Below are 23673 nucleotides of genomic sequence, written 5' to 3'. Positions count from 1 at the left end.
TTTGTATTTTCTTTGTGTTTGCTTCCATGCATTGAGTGTGTGTTCATCTTTTGTTTTTTCCCATGCTCGTTCGAGTTTCCTGGATTGTGTTTTTAGCTTTTTCAGTTCATCGTTGAACCATGGTATCGAGTTATGCCTATGTGAGGTTCTTGTTCATAAGGGTGCTGTTTCATCTAGTATGCTTCTGCATCTTTTATCCCATTCTATGAGGTAGTATGTGGAGTCTGTTTGTGCTGTCCATTCGTTATTGTATATCTGTTGCCAGAATGTTTTTGAGTCTACTTGACCTCTTGTGCTGTAAGTTGTCTGTTCTTGTATACGGTATGAACCCGTCTTACGCTATTTTAGGGATACGTTTAGTTTGTAGTGATCGGTCCATGGTGTTTCTGTCCATTTAATATCTGTTATTATTATTAGGTTCTGGTCTGTTGACAGTTTGTGTGAGATGAGGTCTAGTGTGTGCCGTTTGACGTGGGTTGCTTTCATATGTGGCCATTTGAGATCCCATAATTGGAGAAATTCCTTGCATTCTCATGCGTTGATAGAGTTTGGGTCTTCTAGGTGAAGGTTCATATCTCCTAATACAAGATTCCAGGGAGGACCAGGTGCAAAAGCCCCATGCGCCGGTAAGCGGAGAGCACCCGGAGCCGGTGGAGTGTGGCCAGCACGTGTGGCTAACGAGGTGCCTCTTACCCACTCCCAGCCTTTACAGAGTGGTCTCCCCTGCTAGGGCAGCTGGATGGGAGCAACAGAGTTAACCAAGGTGGCAAAACCGCTCACGTAAATAGCAAGAGGGCACCACAGCCGGCAGTGAAACCGGTGAAACAATCACGTCCCAAGCAGCTGAAGGAAAACTCTGGGGTAGACCACGGCAGCGGAGCAGGCAAGGCAAACCTTCCCAACATGGCCTGAGAGGCATCTGATTGGGTTTGCCAGCTGACGGCAAAGGGAGAAGTAGCACAGGTAAGACAAGCTGCACAAGCCCCATGCGCTGGCAAGCAGAGAACACCCGGAGCCGGTGAAGCTCACCCAGCATGCCTGTCTAACAATATGCCTACTGTCCACCCCCAGCCTGGACACAGCGGCATCCCCTACTAGGGCAGCTGGAGGGGAATGCTAGAGGTTCGCTTAGTAACGGGCGTCTTTTTTAGCTGACGACACATAGAGGGGTTTTTTTCTCTGATGGATATAGTAATACTCCCAGACGCTTCTTCCAGTACGCGTTAGGAAAATCAGATCTAAGAGCAAAGTAACGGGGCCTGAGTTCTTCCAATTACACCAGTAGCTAATACCCAAGGCAAGGAGGTAAGTGGCTTGCATACGCCCAACACTCCAGATTCCCGGCAGATGTTGCGGTCAAGGAGGCGGGGTCTTTTTAAGCAGGGTAGGGGGGAAGCTGCGCAATCTGGTGACTGGTGGTCAAGGAGCGTGAGGGAGCGCCTGTGAATAACTTCCCTCTGCTGCCAAAGTTCATCCCTCTGAAGCCATGTTTTTACCAGAACTTTGAGGATGAAATCCCAATTGAACACCGGACACTGGTGAAGAGAATTTACCAGCTTTGGATCTGAGATTCTGCAGTGCCAAGAAAAGCTGAAAAATGTCTGCATACATTTATCTGCCATTTCTAAACATTTGGAAAACAAAAGGCCAAGTTAAGGAGTAACTGTACCAGATCTGAGCTGAGTTAGAGTACATGGTGCACATGAGCAAGCCAGAGTGTGGGATGTATTAAGAACATATGTGTAGCTGTGAATATCATGAATGCACCCAATTGTAGCTGCCTGACTGTTCGTTAACTCATCATTGAAACCTAATTAAATACTGACCTCCACAGCTAGAATGGCAAGCTGAGATAACACACAAGATCAAAACACCAGACTCCCAGCAAAGAACAAAACTATTCCCACACACCCAGTCATCTGGAACAGCCCCATTCTAACCCACAGAGAACAGAAACCAAAATGGATACCCTCAAACTACTCCTAATAATCTACTCCCTATCACTGATCCGCTTCACACTGACCACCCCTCTTGCAGACAGTAATATCATACGCATACTGCAGAATCATCCGAGACTGATTAGACACACCACACCTCATCAATCAGACAACAACCTAAACAAAGGAAGAACAAAAACATGTAGACAATTAACTCAGAATGCAAAGAAGGGCCCAAATAAAAACTCATCTAAGAAACGACAACTAATAAAAGTTCACAAAACACCAAAACGCAGAAGACCCATTCCAAACAATCCAAGTGGGCTACATCAATGCCAGATCCGTAGTAAACAAAACAGCAATCCTAACAGACTGGATCACGGCAGAAGACCTCGACCTACTCTTCATCAGTGAAACCTGGATCCACGACCAAAAAGACCCTATAATCCTAGACCTGTGCCCTCCAGATACAAAATCACACACTGGACCAGAAAGGAAAAAAGAGGTGGAGGCATTGCACTAATCTATTGATCTCACTTTACTACCGAAACCATTGCCGAGTCCATGGCACCTCAACTTGAAATCGCTTCAATCAGAATCCAAAACAATACCCTACGCGACTATTAAATTGTGTCTTGTTTTACAGACCTCCAGGCAACTGGAACAAAGGCCAGACCAACTTCATGGACTTCATTTCAGACATATGTGTGACCAACTCCAATGTACTAGTACTAGGAGACATCAACCTTCATTTAGAAGACCCTAATGCAATCAACGCATGAGAATTTAAGGAATTCCTTCACCTATGGGATCTGAAATGGCCACAAATGCAAGCAACCCACGTTAAAGGGCATACACTTGATCTCATCTCACACAAACTTTCAACAGACCAGAACCTAACAGTAACAGACATTAAATGGACAGAAACACCCTGGACTGATCATTACAAACTAAACTGGTGAAAGAAGGGAGCACACCAAATCCAAGAACACACATCATACACATCAAGAGGGCATGTAGACGCGAAAACATTCTGGCAACTGATATACAACAATGAATGGACAGCACAAACAGAATCCACAAACTACCTCCTAGAATGGGATAAAAAATGTAAATGCATACTAGATGAAATAGCACCCCTATGAACAAGATCATCACGCAAGCACAGCTCAATACCATGGTTCAACGATGAACTGAAAAAGTTAAAAATACAATCTAGGTATTTCAAACGAGCATGGAAAAAAAAAAGACGAACACTCTCTCAACACATGGAAACAATCACAAAGAAAATACGCAATAAGACAGACCAAAAGATCATACTACAAAACTAAAATAGGAACAGATTACAAAGATACAAAGAAACTATATCAACTCGTGAACAAACTCCTAGATAGCAACCAGGTCACTGCATCGAACACAGACACCCCATCTGCAGACAAACTTGCTAAATATTTCAATGAAAAAATTGTAAACCTACACAACGTGCTACCCCAAGGCAACAATGACATTGAAAACTTCCTAAACGAACTGGACCCAACCATTGGAGAACACCCAGCTGACCGCACCTGGTTAAACTTCTCCCCCCTTACTGTCAATACTGTAGCACGGGCACTCAGGAGGTTCGCCAACATTCACTGTACACTAGACATTTTCCCCAACTACCTACTGAAATCTGCCCCTGACCGCTTCATAGCAGATCTCACATCCCACTTAAACTACATGCTTCAGCGAGGTCTCTTCCCGAAGGAAAAGGGCAATATCCTATTCACCCCGATACCAAAAGACACCACGAAAAAATCAAATGAAATCACCAACTGCCGACCAGTAGCATCCATCCCGCTCTCAGTTAAATTGATGGAAAGCATGGTAACCAAACAACTAACAGACTGTATAAACAAATTCTCAATACTACATGAATCACAGTCTGGTTTTCGCCCGTTACACAGCACAGAAACAGTACTACTCACCTTACCATCCAAATTCAAGCAGGAAATAGCAATAGGCAACAACATCCTCCTCCTCCAATTCGACAAGTCTAGTGCATTCAGCATGGTAATAACATACTAATAAGCTAACTCGACAAATTCGGAATTGCTGGTAACATACTCAATTGGATCAAGGGCTTCCTAACAACAAGAATATATCAAGTAAAGTCAAAAACAAACATATCATCACCGTGGAAAGCAGACTGCGGAGTACCACAAAGATCACCGCTATTGCCGATCCTGTTCAACCTAATGATGACCCCATTAGCCAAGACCTTATCCAACCAAGGCCTCAACCCTTTCATCTATGCAGACGATGTCACTATATACTTAACTATTGGGTTGGAGGTTGGGCTTGAACCTATAACTATTGGGTTGGAGGTTGGGCTTGAATCAGAGGCTTTTTCCCTTACCCTTTCAAACAATGCGAATGCACTTCACAGAGTTATAGTTGTGTTGTTTTGAGAGTTTTCTTTTGCCAATTACCTTGAGAGTTATATTTATATGACTGGATTTGGTACTCTCTTACCTTTCATTGGTGATATATAACTATATACATTCCTTACAGATCTACCTTCGCTGTTGGTGGAGGCGGAGAAAGGTGAAACGCTTCCACAGCTTGAAACTAACATCTCGCTCAGTCCAGAATTGAGGTTTCCGCCGCCAGTGCCTGCAGCCATCCAGGAAGTCTTTGTACAGGGTTTTACACCCTCCGAAGCGGGGGTAATAATCCCTGCAGCATGGCCAGACCCTAGTGATCAATTGCAGAACGCCCCGATAGAGAAGGGCGATAAACAACATGGCGACGGCGTTTCTGAAGGGAAATCTGGTGAGGAGGAGAAGACTATTTCTACAGAACCTGAGAACATTTCTATATCACTAAGTAAGTCTTCTTTTTTCCCCAAACCTTCACCTATAACTCTTGAAACAATATGGGATGCCCTTTTGACTTTGGAATCATCTTTTTCCCAAAAACTGGTGTTACTATCTCAGAATGTACAACCCCTAATGAAACTACTTAAAAAATGGAGAAACAGATTAAAAATGTTGAAGAAAAATCTGAGAAAAATGCTAAGGATATAGAACTATCTCAACAGGTTCAAGCAAATATTATAAATGGTTATCTTCCAATGTGGTATATATCATTCAGTGTAAGAAATGTAACGAAGGATGCTACATTGGAGAAACAGGCCAGATGCTTAAGACATCACATGAAAATAGCCGGTGCCAGTCAGGCCCCCACCCCTGTGGGCCAACACTTCACAAGACCAGAACACTGCACCAGTGATTTCACAGTAAGAATACTGAAAGGTAATTTTAAAACAATACAGGAACGTAAGACCTTTGAAATAAGAATGATTGAATATTTTGACACCCAACAAACAGGACTTAATAAGGATCTGGGTTTTCTAACCCAGTATAAACCATAAAGCTGTATTTCTCTGTTTATTACCCTCCTCTCACCTACCAACACCCATTCTGTTAGAATATCAATGAAATGCTTTGATGTCCCCATGCATACCCCCACCCTCCCACTCTGTCAAAGTAATGCTTTGATGTTTCTCTTATATATACTATCTGCTACCACCTTTGCTTATTTCCGATCTGACGAAGAAGGGCAACCTTCGAAAGCTAATCAAGAAATGTATTAAGTTATGTCCAATAAAAAAGGTATCATCTTATTTTCTTTTCCATGTTTTATTTTGTTTGATTTCTATTGATAACCTTAAAGAAAAATTGAAAACTTAGAAAATCAACAGAGATCAAAGACTCTACGAGTACTAAATTTTCCAAAACAAAAGATGGTTGCACCGTTGCTGACATTTTAAAAATATATGTTTGAAATTTTAAAAGTGCCAGAGCAAGCCTGTCCACCAATTTCAAATATGTATTATTTACAACCATATCAAAAATCAAGTATAGGTGGACAACTTGATTCAGAAGGGACTGAACCCATATTTGAGACTTTGAATCTCTCACAAATTATAGAAGAAGACGAAGATGTGGGTTTAGAATTAGCAACTCTTATTGTCACATTCGTATTGCAACCAGATAGGGATTGGATATTAAAACAATTTTTTAGGCTTCCGCAAAGCTCTGAAAACACACCTCTTTAACAAAGCTTACAATAACCTCCCTCAATGATACAATTCATCCCCCAAATCACACAAACACACCTAAAACATTTCTCATACAACCTACCCAACATCAGCCCATCTATCACCTCTCATACCTCAGCTTATGATCAACTGTATTTAAATCATGTACTGACTCAGGGCCGTGCCGACGCGGTAAGCGAGGTAAGCATGGCAGGAGGGCACCATCCTCTGGGGGGCGCCCCGCCGCACCATGCTTACCTCGCCCTCTTCTCCCCAGATCCTTTTTTTTTTGTTTAAATGTACCTCTCCGGCGCGTGGCAGCGTAGGCAGCGTTAGTGAGGAGGAGGCGGCGCTCCCCCGGCCGCCCCGACGTGTCTTCCCTTCGCTCGGTTCCGCCTTCTTCTGACATCATTTCTGACATCAGAAGAAGGTGGGACACAGCGAAGGGAAGACACGTCGGGGCGGGGGAGCGCCGCCTCCTTCTCACTAACGCTGCCTACGCTGCCACGCGCCGGAGAGGTAAATTTAAACAAACCAAAAAAAAGGATCTGGGGAGAAGAGCGCGGGTAGTGTAGCGCTCGTTTTCGGGGGGGGCGCCGGAGAGGCCAACTGCAGGGGGGCGCCGGAGACCCTAGGCACGGCCCTGTACTGACTTTATGATAACCTACTCTGTAAGCCACATTGAGCCTGCAAAAAGGTGGGATAATGTGGGGTACAAATGCAATAAATAATAATAATAATAGAAAAGAAATGTTCCTTAATTCTAGAGTAAGAATATATCCAGATGTATCCAAAATAGCACAAAAGAGGCGTCAAAGTTTTCTCAAATTGTGCCCCATTGTGCTTCAATTGGGAGGATTATTTTGGTTGAATTTTCTGTGTAAATGTGTTGTAAAACTGAACTCAGTGAACTATATTTTCTTTGACCCATTACCCCTGAAAACTTTCTTGGATTCTAAGAAAGCAGTCGCTCTACCTCTGAAATCAGAATCGGCTATAGCAACTGCCCCTCAAGTGTAATAATATAATCCTGTGAATCTCCCTTCTAAGTCTCCGTTTGAGAATTTAAAACATTAATTTGCTTTGTATTGTGCCTGGTTTCTCTCCCAATATTGTGGACTAACATAAGATGATTATAACTTGTTTTCATATTAGATTATTTTTTTATTCATTTATGATACAATATTGTGAATATAATCTTCTTATTTCTGTACAAGAAATGTTCTTGGAATTGTTAATTGGAAATATAAATAAAGGAAAAAAATAAACTCTGGAATTAGTTTCTAAAGAATGTGGTAAAAGCAGTTAGCTTAGCAGGGTTTAAAACAAGTTTTAGTTAATTTCCTAAAAGAAAAGTCCATAAGCCATTATTAAGATGGACTTGGGAAAATCCACTGCTTATGTCTAGGGTAAATGGCATAAAATCTGTTCTGGAATCTTGCCAGGTACTTGTGACCTGGATTGGTCACTGTTGAAAAAATCTGGTTGCCAGCCCTTCTTGCTCAGATCCAAAGGAGATCTGTGTGTAATCTTTTTTTTTTCTTTTCCAGGACCACTGACCGCTTAAATCGCTTTGAATATCAGCCCCATGATAAATACTAGTAAGAGAAGATTTTGGAGCTATAGGCATTATATTTCATGTTCTGTTTTATGCAAATGTTTAAAAATAAATGGAAGAGACTTTGCAAGCAGGAGTCTGGGCATTTCATGCTACCTTAATAACAAAAACAAAAAAACGTATGGGTGGTCAGTCGCTCATGGTGCATCTTGATAATAAAAAAATAACTTTCAGCAGAAGACCATAGTGAGCCCTATTTTACTATTTTCCTGGCTTGCTCTTTCTTATGATTTAAAACCCTACCATTCCTTGGTTGTTTTGAGAAATGTCTTAAGAACTTTCTCAATGAACAATCGACATAGCACATGGTTTTAATGTATTCTTATTATTTGGCCATTGGAAGAAAACGTATTATGTCTCCGTTTTGACCTTGTTTGATACAGCAAGATATTTCACTCCAGGTTTGGTTTTCTCTTAGTTTGGCTTGTCAAGAAAAGCGTACTGCCTTGCAGTGTTGCCAGGTGGGCGGTTTTCTGCGACCCGCCGCGGGAAATTTTTGCACGCGGCGGGTTGCGTTTTTTTGGGCTTGTTTTGGGGTCTTTCGGCGGTTTTTTTAGTGGTTTTTCAGGCCGCGGGGGCGGGGCTAGTGGCGTTTTGGGCGGGGTTAGTGATGTTCTGGGCGTGGCCGATGACGGGGAGGCGGGGCCGATGACAGCGGGGGCGGGGTTGATGACGGCAGGGGTGGGGGGTGTCAGGGGCGGGGTTTGACTTTGGGCGGGTTTTGGGCTGGTTTGGGTGGGGAAAAATTTTTCCACCTGGCAACCCTGCTGCCTTGTAAGTCCGTTTTGTTTTGCTCACTGCTAGGCCATGTCATCTCAGTAACTGGCCCAAGTAGGTGTTAGGTCACAGGCAGGCCTGTGGCCCACTTCTGTTCTTTATTTCTTTAAAATGTCTGTACCCAGGGGCAGCCCAGTGCAATCTGCCACCTGAGGCAGGGATGAAATGCTGCCTTGGCCCACACCCGTACCCCCGCACCCCCTGCCTGATTTAGCATCTCCCCCTTCGCTCCTCAATCCTCTACTTAATTTTTTCCCGAAAGGCGGCAGCAACAGTGATTCCCATAGGCTGCCCTGATGCGATGCCACCAGCACTGGCCTCTTCGCTTCTGTGTCCCATCAAGAGGCGGGTCGCAGTGGAAGCAGGGCCGCCAAGAGGGGGGACAAAGTTCCCCAGGCCTGGGCCTCTGGGGGGGCCCGGCGCCGCCGCCGCAATCCAGCCCGCCCGCCCTCCGTCGCTCCCTGACATTGAACTTAAGCGCCTCACCTTCGACGGCGCAGCAAACAGCGGCAGACCACTCCTTCCTTCCATGTCCCACCCTCGCCTGACGTAACTTCCGCGAGGGCGGGACACGGAAGGAAGGAGCGGTCTGCCGCTGCTTGCTGTGCCTTCGAAGGTGAGGCACTTAAGGGCTGTGCAGAGGGCCCGTGGGTGGAGAGAGGGCCCAGTGGCGGGTGGCGGGGGGGCCGGCGACCTCAGGTGGGGGGGGCCCCGGGGGAGGCCTTGTCTCAGGCCTGGCCCAGTCTCTCAGTGGCCCTGAGTGGAAGAAGGGGCCAGTGCTGGCGGCACCGCCGCAGGGCAGGCTATGGAAATCGCTGCCGCTGCTGCATTTTGGAAAAATAAATAAGGTAAAGGGTTGAGGAGGGAAGGGGAGAGTGCCACTCCTGGAGCATGCCACCTGAGGCCCCCACCTCAGGTGGCCTAATGGTAGGGCCACCCCTGTCTGTACCTAACAAATCTCCTCAAACTACAAATCAATCAACAATTAAAAACCACTAATCCCACAACTGCAGACCTCCAGCCCCCTTCCTCCTTAAGGGCCACCACCCTCACCTAGGAAATAACCAAGGGGCCCTTTTACTAAGCCGCGTAAGCTCTACACGCGCCCTACGTGCACCAAAATTTAGTTACCACACGGCGGCTCTTGTGGTAATTTCATTTTTGGCACGCATCCGATACGCGTGTCTGGAAAATAGTTTTTATTTTCTGCTGTGTGTATCAGACATGCGCCAAGTGGCATTTAGCGCACATAGGTCATTACCGCCCGGTTACCGCGTGAGTCTTTACCGCTATGTCAATAGCTGGTGGTAAGGTCTCAGACCCAAAATGGACGCGCGGCAATGTTCATTTTGCCGCACGGCCATTTTCAGCAAAAATTTTTAAAAGGCATTTTTTTAATAGGTGCGCTGAAAAATGATTCTATGCGTGCCCCAAACCCGCATCTACACTAACGCAGCCCATTTTTCAGCCCTCCTTTGTAAAAGGAATCCCAAATTTTTACCAGCTTCTGAAACCTACAATACAATAATCAATCCCCCCTTCCTAAGGCATGCTGTTTCACCCAATGGGAGAAATCATTGAGCGCATTCTGTTATATACATGGCTTCCCTACAACCTTCAGATTCACAGGACTTTCAACAAAAATTCCTTTTGATATTCCATTTATTCGTATTCTCAGGGATTAAACTGTTTGTCCCTTTTAGACAGCAGAGGGACATTGCTGATAGATAATGGCATATATTACATTGAAGAAAAACTCTGATGTTATATGTAACATCATGAGAATTTTAACAGCTGTTTGTGCTGTTCAGGGTTGCCAGCTGGGAAAAATTTTCCCAGGCCGAAACTAGCAGTAAACCCGCCCAAAAACCGCCCGTAGCCAATCCCCGTCTTCCGCGTCACCGAACTCCGCCCCTTGCGTCACTAACCCCACCCCCGCGCCACCTAACCCTGCCTCCCATGTCACTAACCCCGCCTCCCATGTCACTAACCTCACCTCCCACGTCACTATCCCCGCCCCCTACGTCATCCCAGACGTCAACCCCGCCCCTGAAAGGCTTCTATTGGTCCAATTTGGACCAATAGAAGCCCCGGAAAAGCTTCTATTGGACCGAATTGGACCAATAGATGCCCCGGAAAAAAACGCCGAACTCGCACAGCGGCGACGGGAAAACCGCCAAAAAAAACGCCTCCTGCGGCCGGCAAAATTTTCCCGCCGCCGCTGGCGAAAACCCGCCCAATTGGGCGGTAAAACCGCCCACCTGGCAACCTTGGTGCTGTTTTAAATTTTCTGTGCTGTGCACAGTTCAGTCAGTCCATTAAGTTAGTGCTTCTGTTGCTGGCCTGTGGCAGCCAATAGGAAAAGGCTGCCTGCATTTTATTCCAGCTCTGATCTCTAGCCTTCTATCCACTCAGAAGATAGCTTGGAGCCAGCTTCAGTTGTGGCCTTTCTGTGAATCTGTTGGGTTTTTTTCTTGTACCAACACCTGTCAGAAAGTCACATGTTCACACTAGAAGTTTCCAGAGAGGGTAGAAATCTCTGGAAATTAATGGAACTATTGGAGGGTTTATGATAATTTGGGGAGGGATCTGGTGGCATTAATTACCTCCCCCCTATGTGTTATAAGCTCCTTCTTTGCCCACCAAGTTTGTCTTGGACTCCATCTCCCGCCTTTGACCCATGCCAAGATGAAGGATCCCTCCTGTCCAGCCTGATGCAGTAATCTGAATGCAGAATCAGCATGTCATACTAGGGTTACCATATGTCCGGATTTACCCGGGCGGGTTTTGCCAATCTGTCCATTTGTCCGGATTTCTGGACAAACGGGCAGGCTGGTGTGCAGGCCGTCCAGCCCACCCACCAGCCTGCCCGTTTGTCCAGAAATCCGGACAAACGGGCAGATTGCTAGCGTCCCCTCCCTTACTTACTACTGCCCTGGTGGTCTAGTGACCTCTTCCACCTTCGGGGCTGGAAAGAGCCCCTTCTTTCCTGCCTGGAGCGCTGCCCTGCCTGCATCCTTCCTATTCCTCATCTCGGTGCCAATTCAAAATGGCCATCGAGAGTTCAAGTGACCTCGTGAGACTTCAACTCTCGGCGGCCAGTCTCACCTGCCTGCCTCCTCGACTTCGGGCCCCCTGCATTCGAAGTGGCAGTCACAGATCGCCTCCCTTCCGGCCTTCCCTCCCTGTGTCCCGCCCTCATGGAAACCAGGAAGTTACATCAGACGAGGGCAGGATACAGGGAGGGAAGGCCAGAAAAGAGGCGATCTGCGACTGCGCCTTGAATGCAGGGGGCCCGGAGCCGAGGAGGCACAGACAATAATTATGTTTTAGCTATCACCACATAATACTACTAGACATAGATGGCTTGCAACATTTAGCCATGACCTGAGTCTGACACACTACCTGGGAACGTCAACATTGATGCTGATACATTATGCCAAACGGTGGACAGAGGGGACTCTGTTGATCTAGGGATACAAGTGCTGGAAGATGACGCTTTTATCAGCCCATCCATTTGACCAATGAACTTCCCTCACTGGGGGTATCAGCTACTGTTCCCCCAGCGACATTTACTAATGTTGCTAATTCAGAAAGAGATACATTACTAACTCTGTGCAAATATGATGTACAGCATGCTTAGAGAAGTGATCTCGGCTAGGGCTGCACTTTAATCGCAGTTAACTCAGCGATGAATATATTAAATCATTAATCGCAATTTTAAAAATGAATTGCGATGAAAAAATACTAATCACGTTCCAGTGTCTCCTGTCTCCTACAAGCATCTGTTCTGCTCTCTTCCACTCCTGACCCCATCCTCTGTGAAATTCAACATCTTTCCCCCATCCTCTATTCAACATCACCCACCCACCCTTCTCCGCCCCAGTCTACCTTAAAGTGGTCTTCTGTTGATCCTTGCCAGTAGCAGCGTTGTACTTATGCTGCCTGTTGCCTGATTTGAAGCTTTCCCTCTGACCTGTCCTGCCCAGGCAGAAACAGGAAGTGATGTCAGAGGAGGAGGATGGACTAGAGGGAAAGCTGATCAAGTATAAGGCTGTACTTTGTATTTGTTGACTGGTCATTTCTGAACTGTGACTTGGGCTGTATTTTGAACTTTTATGTTTGTTTTGCTTTGTATGTTTTTGAATTTGTATGTGTGTATTTTGTACCTCGCCCTGGATAAGGGCGGGTTATAAATAATAAATCTAATCTAATATCTAATCTAATTTTTTTGGAGTAGGCCATAGGCAGCATATATGTAACACTTCCACTCCCAGGACCAGCAGAAGACCACCTTTAAGGTAGACCAGTGGATGAATTGAGAGAGGGGCAAATGCTGAACCTTGGGTGGGTAGAGAAGTGTGAGCTGCAGACCAGCAAGCAGAACTGAAGGGGTCATCGGTGGAAGCTATGACTGAGGCAGTGAGATCTAGAAGCCATGAGAAGAGCTTGGTGCTGCTCATAGAGGTGAAGGGGAGGGAGGCAGAGGTGCTAGACAATGGGAGGGAGGAAGGAGAGAGAGAGATAGTTGACCCCAGGAAAAAAAGAGAGATAATGAACCTGGAGAAGAGGAGAGAGAGGGAAGGTAGAGAAAGGGAGAGATGTTGGATCTTGGAATGGGAAGGAGGGAGAATATCAGTCCTTTAGGAAAGGGTAGGGGCATGGGATTTAATATACCACCTTTCTATGGTTACAATCAAAGCAATTTACATATTTTATATAGTACTTCTTTTGTACTTTGGACAATGGAGGGGTTACGTGACTTCCTAGAGTCACAAGGAGCTGCAGTGGGAAATAAATAAAATACATTTAATTGTGCAATTAATCACGATTACAAATGTTTTAATTGCATGATTAATCGTGATTAAAAATGTTCATCAAAATACAGCCCTAATCCCATCACATCTGAAGTTTAGAGCATATCATAAGCTAGCATCTTCATAACATCCAAACATCCAGATGTAGTTCTTCTCAAGAAGTGGAGATACTTGTTGATAAAGGATGTCTTGGTATAGACAATGAAGTGACTGACTGGGTTAGAAACATGCGTGGGATAAGCATAAAGGAATCCTGTGCCAAAGGAATGGATCCTCAGGAGCTTAGTCAAGATCGGGAGGCGGGGCTGGTGGTTGGGAGGCGGAGATAGTGCTGGGCAGACTTATACGGTCTGTGCCAGAGCCGGTGGTTGGGAGGCGGGGCTGGTGGTAGGGAGGTGGGGATAGTGCTGGGCAGACTTATACAGTCTGTGCCAGAGCCAGTGGTGGGAGGCGGGGATAGTGATGGGCAGACTTGTACAGTCTGTGCCAGAGCCGGTGGTTGGGAGGCGGGGCTGGTGGTTGAGAGGCGGGGATAGTGCTGGGCAGACTTATACGGTCTGTGCTCTGAAGAGCACAGGTACAAATCAAAGTAGGGTATACACAAAAAGCAGCAAATATGAGTTATCTTGTTGGGCAGACTGGATGGACCGTGCAGGTCTTTTTCTGCCGTCATCTACTATGTTACTATATTAAACTGGTTGAGTAAAAGATGACAAAGGGTAGTGGTAAACAGGGTTCACCTTGACAATAAGGGTGTTATCGGTGATGTGCCTCAGGAATCAGTCCTTGATCCAGTTCTTTTCAACATATTTGTAAGTGATATTGCAAAAGAGCTGCCAAATAAGGTTTACCTATTTGCCGATGATACCACAATCTCCTAAAAAGGTATGGATAACACGAGGAGGGATATGGTGAAACTTGAAGAATGGACTAGAATTTTGCAGCTAAGATTTAATGCTAAAAAAATTGCAGGGTAATGCATTTTAGGTACAAAACCCCAAGGGAGCTGTGGAGTATAGAGAGTAAAGTACTTCTATGCATGAAAGAAGAGAAAAACTTGGAGGTGAATATATCTGATGATCTTAAGGTAGCCAAACAGGAAAAAGGAAGTTATAGTGCCTCTGTATAAATCTCCGACCAGACTTCATTTAGAATACTGCGTGCAGTTCTGGAGAGTGCACCAACAAAAAGGTATAAACAGGATGGAATCAGTCTAGAAGACGGCTACTAAAACAATCAGTAATCTTCATTATAAAGCATATGGGGACCAACTTAAAGAACTGAATATATATCCTATCTCAGACAGCCTGAAAATCCCCGGCGTCACACTGGACTGTAATCTAACGCTAAAGAGCCAAGTGGCATCCACAACAAAAAAAATGTTCCATTCAATGTGGAAACTCAAATGCTTGAAACAACTTTTCCCGAGGGAAACATTTCGCAATCGCAACCTGATACAATCAATGGTACTAAGCCACGTAGATTACTGCAACGGATTCTATGCAGGATGCAAAGAACAAACCTTAAAGAAACTTCAGACCGCACAAAACACAGCAGCTAGGCGCAAAACCCCTCCGCGAAAAGCTACACTTAGACGTTTTCAGCCATAATGGAACAGAACAAAACCGTCCAAGACTAACACTAAGATGCTTTGAGCTAGACCTGTTTTTATAACAAATGAGGCACAAAAAGTGCCCTAAATGACCGGAAGACCACTGGAGGGAATCAAGGTGACTTCCCCTTACTCCCCCAGTGGTCACTAACTCCCTCCCACCCACCCCCAAAATGTGATTAAAAACATTACTTGCCAGCCTCTATGCCAACCTCAGATGTTATACTCAGGTCCATTAGAAAAGCATGCAGGTCCCTGGAATAGTCTAGTGGTGGGTGCAGTGTACTACAGACAGGTGGACTCAGGCCCGTACATCTTACACCTGTTACACTTATGGAGGAAACTGTGAGCCCTCCAAAACTCACCAGAAACCCACTGTACCCACTTATAGGTGCCCCCTTCACCCATAAGGGCTGTGGTAGTGGTGTACAATTGGGGGTAGTGGGTTTGGGGGGCTCAGCAGACAAGATAAGGGAGCAATGGTGAGATGTATACCTGGGTGCATTTTATGAAGCTCCCTAGGGTGCCCTATTGCTTTCCTAGGATATCAGGGGGACCAGTTTACTAAAAATGCTGGCTCCTCCTACATCCCAGTGCCTTGATTTTGTGCGTTTTGCACTTGGACGCTTTTTGTTTGAAATGGACCAAATCAGAAAACCTTGTATTTTCAAAAAACAAAAGATAGATGTTTTTCTTCTTTGAAAATGACCTTCTTTCCTATTCAGATTTTGGATGGTTTTTTTTGCAGAGCGTCCAAAGTCGGACTTAGACGTCATATCAAAAATGCCCCTCTTTGTCAACACAAACACAAGAGAAGGATGCCACAAAACACCAAATAGGAAACCCAAAATCAGTGGGAAGGACCAGAGGGATGAATTGGGTAGTCCAACACTGATTCTTCTTTATTATAAGGTAGCAAATAAGGTAATAAAAATCTCAAAGGATAAAGTAGTCATGGACTCGACACGGCCATGTTTTGGTGAAAGTGCCTTCCTCAGGAGTCCATAAGCAATATTCATAAGTACATAAGTATTGCCATACTGGGAAAGACCAAATGTCCATCAAGCCCAGCATCCTGTTTCCAACAGTGGCCAATCCAGGTCACAAATACCTGGCAAGATCCCAAAAAAGTACCCCCAGAAATAGTGGATTTTCCCCCAAGTCCATTTAATAATGGTCTATGAACTTTTCCTTTAGGAAGCTGTCCAACCCTTTTTTAAACTCTGCTAAGTTAACCGCCTTTACCACATTCTCTGGCAACGAATTCCAGAGTTTAATTACACGTTGAGTGAAGAAAGATTTTCTTCGATTCGTTTAAAATTTACTACATTGTAGCTTCATCGCATGCCCCCTAGTCCTAGTATTTTTGGAAAGCGTGAACAGACACTTCACATCTACCAGTTCAACTCCACTCATTATTTTATTGACCTTTATCATATCTCCCCTCAGCCGCCTTTTCTCCAAGCTGAAGAGCCCTAGCCACTTTAGCCTTTCCTCATAGGGAAGTCGTCCCATCCCCTTTATCATTTTTGCCTCCCTTCTCTGCACCTTTTCTAATTCTACTATATCTTTTTTGAGATGCGGTGACCAGAATTGAACACAATATTCGAGGTGTGGTCACAATTTCAGGGACACCAGTACAAGAATCAGCAAAGCGAGAAGCATTGTTTGCTACCTTATAATAAAGAAGAATCAGCATTGGGCTACCCAATTCATCTGTCTGGTCATTGGAGGCCTATGTCAAAACTTGTGGCAAATGTATAATGAGAGAGCCTCTGGCCACCAGAGCTAAACCACTAACCAATACTACTTGCAAGGATCCATTACACCTGGTTTGTTGATGTTCTGAGTCTGGAAAATTACAGCCACAACATTAACTATATCTTGGTAGTCACTGACCATTTATTTATTTATTTATTTGTTACATTTGTTCCCCACATTTTCCCACCTATTTGCAGGCTCAATGTGGTTTACATAGTACCGTGAGGCTTTAGCCACCTCCGGTGATGAAACAAATGCAAAGTGATGCTATTGTCGAAAGAGGTTCATGTGTTACAGACGCATTAGGAAATCGTCGAGAAGAAGAGTGTTCTTTACGGGCTTTGGATTCGTTGTGTTTCAGCAAATATGACCAAGATTTTTCCCTGAAGGATCAGTGAGCTGAAATATATTAACCTAGTAAATGACGGCAGATAAAGACCTATATGATCCATCCAGTCTGCCCAACAAGATAGACTCATTTTACATGGTATGTGATACTTTATATGTGTACCTGAGTTTGATTTGTCCTTGCCTTTCTCAGGGCACAGACCGTAGAAGTCTGCCCAGCACTGTTCTTGTACTAAAAGTTCTGAAGCTAACGTCGAAACCCCTTAAAATTTACACTCCAGCCCATCCCTATCTATTCAGTCACGATCAGGGCGTAGACCTTAGAAGTCTGCCCAGCACTGGTTTTGCTTCCCAATTACCGGAGTTGCCACCCAATCTCTGCTAAGATTCCGTGGATCCATTCCTTCTAAACAGGATTCCTTTGCGTTTATCCCACGCATGTTTGAATTCAATTACCGTTTTCATCTCCACCGCCTCCCGCGGGAGGGCATTCCACGTATCCACCACCCTCTCCGTGAAAAAAATATTTCCTGATATTACTCCTGAGTCTGTTGTGAGACAAGTATTTTGTGCATATAGGCTTCCCAATCACTTCCACTCGAAGGATGTAATTTTGAGAGCCATCTGATAAAAGAGGTATTTCACACCTTACACCTTGGGGATCTCAAAAGAACTCTAGATCCTATGCAGAAGCCACATGTGAGTTGTTTGGGGCATGCCTACAACTGTGCTAAAAATAATCTCCCTAGTGCCTCATGTTTGTAAGAATTCAAAAATATCGTAGTGTCTGGTAACATCCACAAGTAAACATATAAACCAGGAGCTTAGCCACCAAAATATAAACTCAAATCTCAGCTATCACCAATGCACCGTTTCACCTGTACGGTACACATGATGTAATGTACACATTATATTAAGTATAAAGGGAACCCTCAGAAGTCTCGTGTTAATTTGAGCCTGAGGAAGGAATTGTTCTCCCTTTTTTCTGCCTTAACCCTTGTCCCCGAAGCAAGTAATTGAAACCTGCAGAGTCGGGCGGTTCTCAGGGGAAGGCGTTGCTGAATGTTTCTAGAAGAATTTCAAGGAGACTGATAAGTATTCAGCTTTTCACCTAGCACATTTGTTTCAAGGATTTAAAGTTTGTAGCACTGTGGTGTTGGGAAGCTAAAAAAAAAATAACAAAGAGAAAAAAAGTCTTCCGTAAACACTTTGGGGAGACCCGATGAAAGAAATGCTCTACCACTTCATAGCAGCATTATTGACTGCATGAGAAGTGGAAAAACATCTGAGGGTTCCCTTTATACTTCATCATGTGTACCATACAGGTGAAACGGTGCATTGGTGATAGCTGAGATTTGAGTTTATATTTTGGTGGCTAAGGTCCTGGTTTATATGTTTACTCATGTTTGTAAGAGGCACAGATTGTATGTTTTGAAATAACCCCAAATGCAAACTCTGCTGAAAGTCATCTGAAACACAGCCAAACATTGAAAGGGCAACTGAACATTGCAAACTCAGGTTGTAGCTGATGCTAGATAAAGTAGACAAAATCAGATACGATTTTCATGTGAAACCTCATGACTTAAAGCCTAAAAATTGAGTAGTTCCCCGAGTGGAGGAGTGGCCTAGTGGTTAGGGTGGTGGACTTTGGTCCTGGGGAACTGAGGAACTGAGTTCAATTCCCACTTCAGGCACAGGCAGCTCCTTGTGACTCTGGGCAAGTCACTTAACCCTCTGTTGCCCCATGTAAGCCACATTGAGCCTGCCATGAGTGGGAAAGCGCAGGGTACAAATGTAACAAAAATAAAATAGATACTATTGGAGATTCTACATGGAATGTTGCTACTATTGGAGATTCTACATGGAATGTTGCTATTCCACTAGCAACATTCCATGTAGAAGTCAGCTCTTGAAGATCAACAATGTGGCCGTGTAGGCTTCTGTTTCTATGAGTCTGACGTCCTGCACATACGTGCAGGACGTCAGACTCACAGAAGCAGAAGCCTGCGCGGCCACATTGGTGATCTGCAAGGGCCGGTGGTGGACTTTGGTCCTGAGGAACTGAGTTCAATTCCCACTTCAGGCACAGGCAGCTCCTTGTGACTCTGGGCAAGTCACTTAACCCTCCATTGCCCCATTAAGCCGCATTGAGCCTGCCATGAGTGGGAAAGCGCAGGGTACAAATGTAACAAAAAAAAAAATGCTATGACTACAAGGTAAAGGTAAATACAGACTGTCAAATGGCTGTTTAAGGAGCCCTATATCACTGGCTCTTAGCTGATGTCATGGTGGACGATGATCAAAATTCAATGATTACTGATTAATGCGGTTTGGTGTTAAAATAGAGGCAAAGATGGTTCATTCAAAGGTGAGGGTGCAAGACTTCGAGACAACTAACTTTCTTAAAATGGGAGGAACACCTCAAGGAGTTCTGAACTATACTGGACACTATAACGGAATTCAAACATGCATGGGATAAACATAAAGGAATCCTGTTCAGAAGGAAGGGATCCTCAGGAGCTTAACCGAGATTGGATAGCAGAGCCGGTAGTGGGAGGCGGGGCTGGAGGTTGGGAGGCGGGGATAGTGCGGGGCAGACTTATACGGTCTGTGCCAGAGCCGGTGGTGGGAGGCGGGACTGGTGGTTGGGAGGCAGGGATAGTGCTGGGCAGACTTATACGGTCTGTGCCAGAGCCGGTGGTGGGAGGCGGGGATAGTGCGGGGCAGACTTATACGGTCTGTGCCAGAGCCGGTGGTGGGAGGCGGACTGGTGGTTGGGAGGCAGGGATAGTGCTGGGCAGACTTATACGGTCTGTGCCAGAGCCGGTGGTGGGAGGCGGGGATAGTGCTGGGCAGACTTATACAGTCTGTGCCAGAGCCGGTGGTGGGAGGCGGGACTGGAGGTTGGGAGGCAGGGATAGTGCTGGGCAGACTTATACGGTCTGTGCCAGAGCCGGTGGTGGGAGGCGGGACTGGAGGTTGGGAGGCAGGGATAGTGCTGGGCAGACTTATACGGTCTGTGCCAGAGCCGGTGGTGGGAGGCGGGGATAGTGCTGGGCAGACTTATACGGTTTGTGCCAGAGCCGGTGGTGGGAGGCGGGGATAGTGCTGGGCAGACTTATACGGTCTGTGCCAGAGCCGGTGGTGGGAGGCGGGACTGGAGGTTGGGAGGCAGGGATAGTGCTGGGCAGACTTATACGGTCTGTGCCAGAGCCGGTGGTGGGAGGCGGGAATAGTGCTGGGCAGACTTATACGGTCTGTGCCAGAGCCGGTGGTGGGAGGCGGGGCTGGAGGTTGGGAGGCGGGGATAGTGCTGGGCAGACTTATACGGTCTGTGCCAGAGCCGGTGGTTGGGAGGTGGGGCTGGTGGTTGGGAGGTGGGGATAGTGCTGGGCAGACTTATACGGTCTGTGCCAGAGCTGGTGGTGGGAGGCGGGGATAGTGCTGGGCAGACTTATACGGTCTGTGCCAGAGCCGGTGGTGGGAGGCGGGGATAGTGCTGGGCAGACTTATAGGGTCTGTGCCAGAGCCAGTGGTGGGAGGCGGGACTGGAGGTTGGGAGGCAGGGATAGTGCTGGGCAGACTTATACGGTCTGTGCCAGAGCCGGTGGTGGGAGGCGGGACTGGAGGTTGGGAGGCAGGGATAGTGCTGGGCAGACTTATACGGTCTGTGCCAGAGCCAGTGGTGGGAGGCGGGACTGGAGGTTGGGAGGCAGGGATAGTGCTGGGCAGACTTATACGGTCTGTGCCAGAGCCGGTGGTGGGAGGCGGGACTGGAGGTTGGGAGGCAGGGATAGTGCTGGGCAGACTTATACGGTCTGTGCCAGAGCCGGTGGTGGGAGGTGGGACTGGAGGTTGGGAGGCAGGGATAGTGCTGGGCAGACTTATACGGTCTGTGCCAGAGCCGGTGGTGGGAGGCGGGGCTGGAGGTTGGGAGGCGGGGATAGTGCTGGGCAGACTTATACGGTCTGTGCCAGAGCCTGTGGTTGGGAGGCGGGGCTGGTGGTTGGGAGGCGGGGATAGTGCTGGGCAGACTTATACGGTCTGTGCCAGAGCCGGTGGTGGGAGGCGGGGATAGTGCTGGGCAGACTTATATGGTCTGTGCCAGAGCCGGTGGTGGGAGGCGGGGATAGTGCTGGGCAGACTTATAGGGTCTGTGCCAGAGCCAGTGGTGGGAGGCAGGACTGGAGGTTGGGAGGCAGGGATAGTGCTGGGCAGACTTATACGGTCTGTGCCAGAGCCGGTGGTGGGAGGCGGGGATAGTGCTGGGCAGACTTATACGGTTTGTGCCAGAGCCGGTGGTGGGAGGCGGGAATAGTGCTAGGCAGACTTATACGGTCTGTGCCAGAGCCGGTGGTGGGAGGCGGGGCTGGAGGTTGGGAGGCGGGGATAGTGCTGGGCAGACTTATACGGTCTGTGCCGGAGCCGGTGGTTGGGAGGCGGGGCTGGTGGTTGGGAGGCAGGGATAGTGCTGGGCAGACTTATACGGTCTGTGCCAGAGCCGGTAGTGGGAGGCGGGGCTGGAGGTTGGGAGGCGGGGATAGTGCTGGGCAGACTTATACGGTCTGTGCCAGAGCCGGTAGTGGGAGGCGGGGCTGGAGGTTGGGTGGTGGAGATGGTGCTGGGCAGACTTATACGGTCTGTGCCAGAGCCGGTGGTTTGGAGGCGGGGCTGGTGGTTGGGAGGCGGGGATAGTGCTGGGCAGACTTATACGGTCTGGTATACACAAAAAGTAGCACACATGAGTTGTCTTGTTGGACAGACTGGATGGACCGTGCAGGTCTTTTTTTCTGCCGTCATCTACTATGTTACTATATATCGGTAGCAGAAGAGCAGCAGGCAAAACTGGAAGGAGACATCGTGAGGGCAATGACCATTTTTTTTCTTAGGAAAATAAAATGAAATCAAGACGAGGCCACTATGGATTTCAAAATAAGTAGCTAAAAAGAAATGGGGAAAAAAGGTCATCATTCATAAATTACAAGACGTCACAGAAACAGGAAAACTGGCAACAATATCTGGCAAACAAAGGAGAAGTTGGGAACGTATTCAAGAAAGCAAGGATGCAGATAGAAGAAAAAGTAGCTGAAATGGTACAACAGGGGATAAGGTCATATTTACCCATGTTAGTAACACTATGAAACTCGAAGACGAATGGGAGGAATGAGGAAAAAGTGGAATTGCTTCATAAATATTTCTGCTTCATGTTCACCGAAGACGATCCAAGAGTAGGACGGTCGAAAAGAGATACAAACAGGAATGGAAGTGATTTAGATCCTGAGCCCATTTCAGTTAACCATGTTCAAGAGGAGCTATCTAAACAAAGAATAGATGATCCTGATAGGATACATCTGAGAGCAATAAAGGAGCTATCGTAAATTATGGTGGGCTCCAGTATGTGACCTTTTTCGATGCTTCTTTGGAGATGGAGTAATTCCAAAGATATGACGACAGTTTTTCTCCATATAAGTGGGAGGCTGGTTAGTCTGATCTCTATGGTAAGCAAATTAATGAAGTCACTTAAAAAACAGAAGACAGTGCGGTTTCTGGAATCCATTGGATTACAGGATTCAACACAACATGGTTTTACCAGAGGTAGGTCTTGGTCTGAAGAATCTGATTTATTTCTTTGATTGGTCTGTCCAAGAGCAGGATCAGGGGAGAGAGGTATATGCAGTGTGTACTTGCATGTTAGCAAGTGTTTTAATACAGGTGGAGGGGCATAATCGAACGCGAATGCCCATCTCCATGGGCGTCTATCTCTGAGAACGGGTGCGTGAAGGGGTGGGACAGACCGTATTTTCGTTTGTGCTGGCCAAAAGCATCGGATTTGTGCGGTTTTGAGCTGGACGGTATCGTTTTTCAGCGATAATGGAAACCGAAGGCTCCCAGCTCAAAAACGAACAAATCCAAGGCATTTGGTCGTGGGAGGGGCCAGGATTCGTAGTGCACTGGTCCCCTTCACATGCCAGGACACCAACCGGGCACCCTAGGGGGCACTTGTAACAATTTTAAAAAAAAAGTAAAATACCTCCCAAGTCCATAGCTCCCTTCCCTTGGGTGCTGAGCCCCCCAAATACCCCCCCAAACCCACTGCCCATAACTCTACACCATTACCATAGCACTTATGGCTGAAGGGGGGCACCTAGATGTGGGTACAGTGGGTTTTGGGGGCGGTTTGGAGCACTCCCATTTATCAGCACAAGTGTAACAGGTAGGGGGGGGATGGGCCTGGGTCCACATGCCTGAAGTCCACTGCACCCACTAACAACTGCTCCAGGGACCTGCATACTGCTGTGATGGAGCTGGGTATGGCATTTGACGGTGGCATACAGGCTGGAAACAAAAGTTGTTAAAGTTGTTTGTTTTTTGGTGGGAGGGTTTAATGACCACTGGGGGAGTCAGGGGTGGTCATCTGGTCATTTAGGGCACTTTTTTGGGACTTTTTCATGAAAAAAAGGGTCCAAATAAAAGTGACCCAAATTTGCACTAAAAATGCCTTTCTTTTTTCGATTATCGGCCATGGGCGCCCATCTCTTCTCAGCCGATAAACAAGCCCCAGTCCCGCCTTCACAACGCCTCCGACACGCCACATCAACTTTGCCCGTTTCCGCGACAGATTGCAGTTGAAGACGCCCAAAATCGGCTTTTGATTATACCGATTTGGGCGCCCATGGGAGAAAGACGCCCATCTCCCGATTTGGGTCGAAATATGGGCG

This window comes from Microcaecilia unicolor, chromosome 2 (assembly GCF_901765095.1).
Source record: "Microcaecilia unicolor chromosome 2, aMicUni1.1, whole genome shotgun sequence".
Classification (NCBI taxonomy): Eukaryota; Metazoa; Chordata; class Amphibia; order Gymnophiona; family Siphonopidae; genus Microcaecilia; species Microcaecilia unicolor.
Note: the sequence above shows the minus strand (reverse complement) of the source record.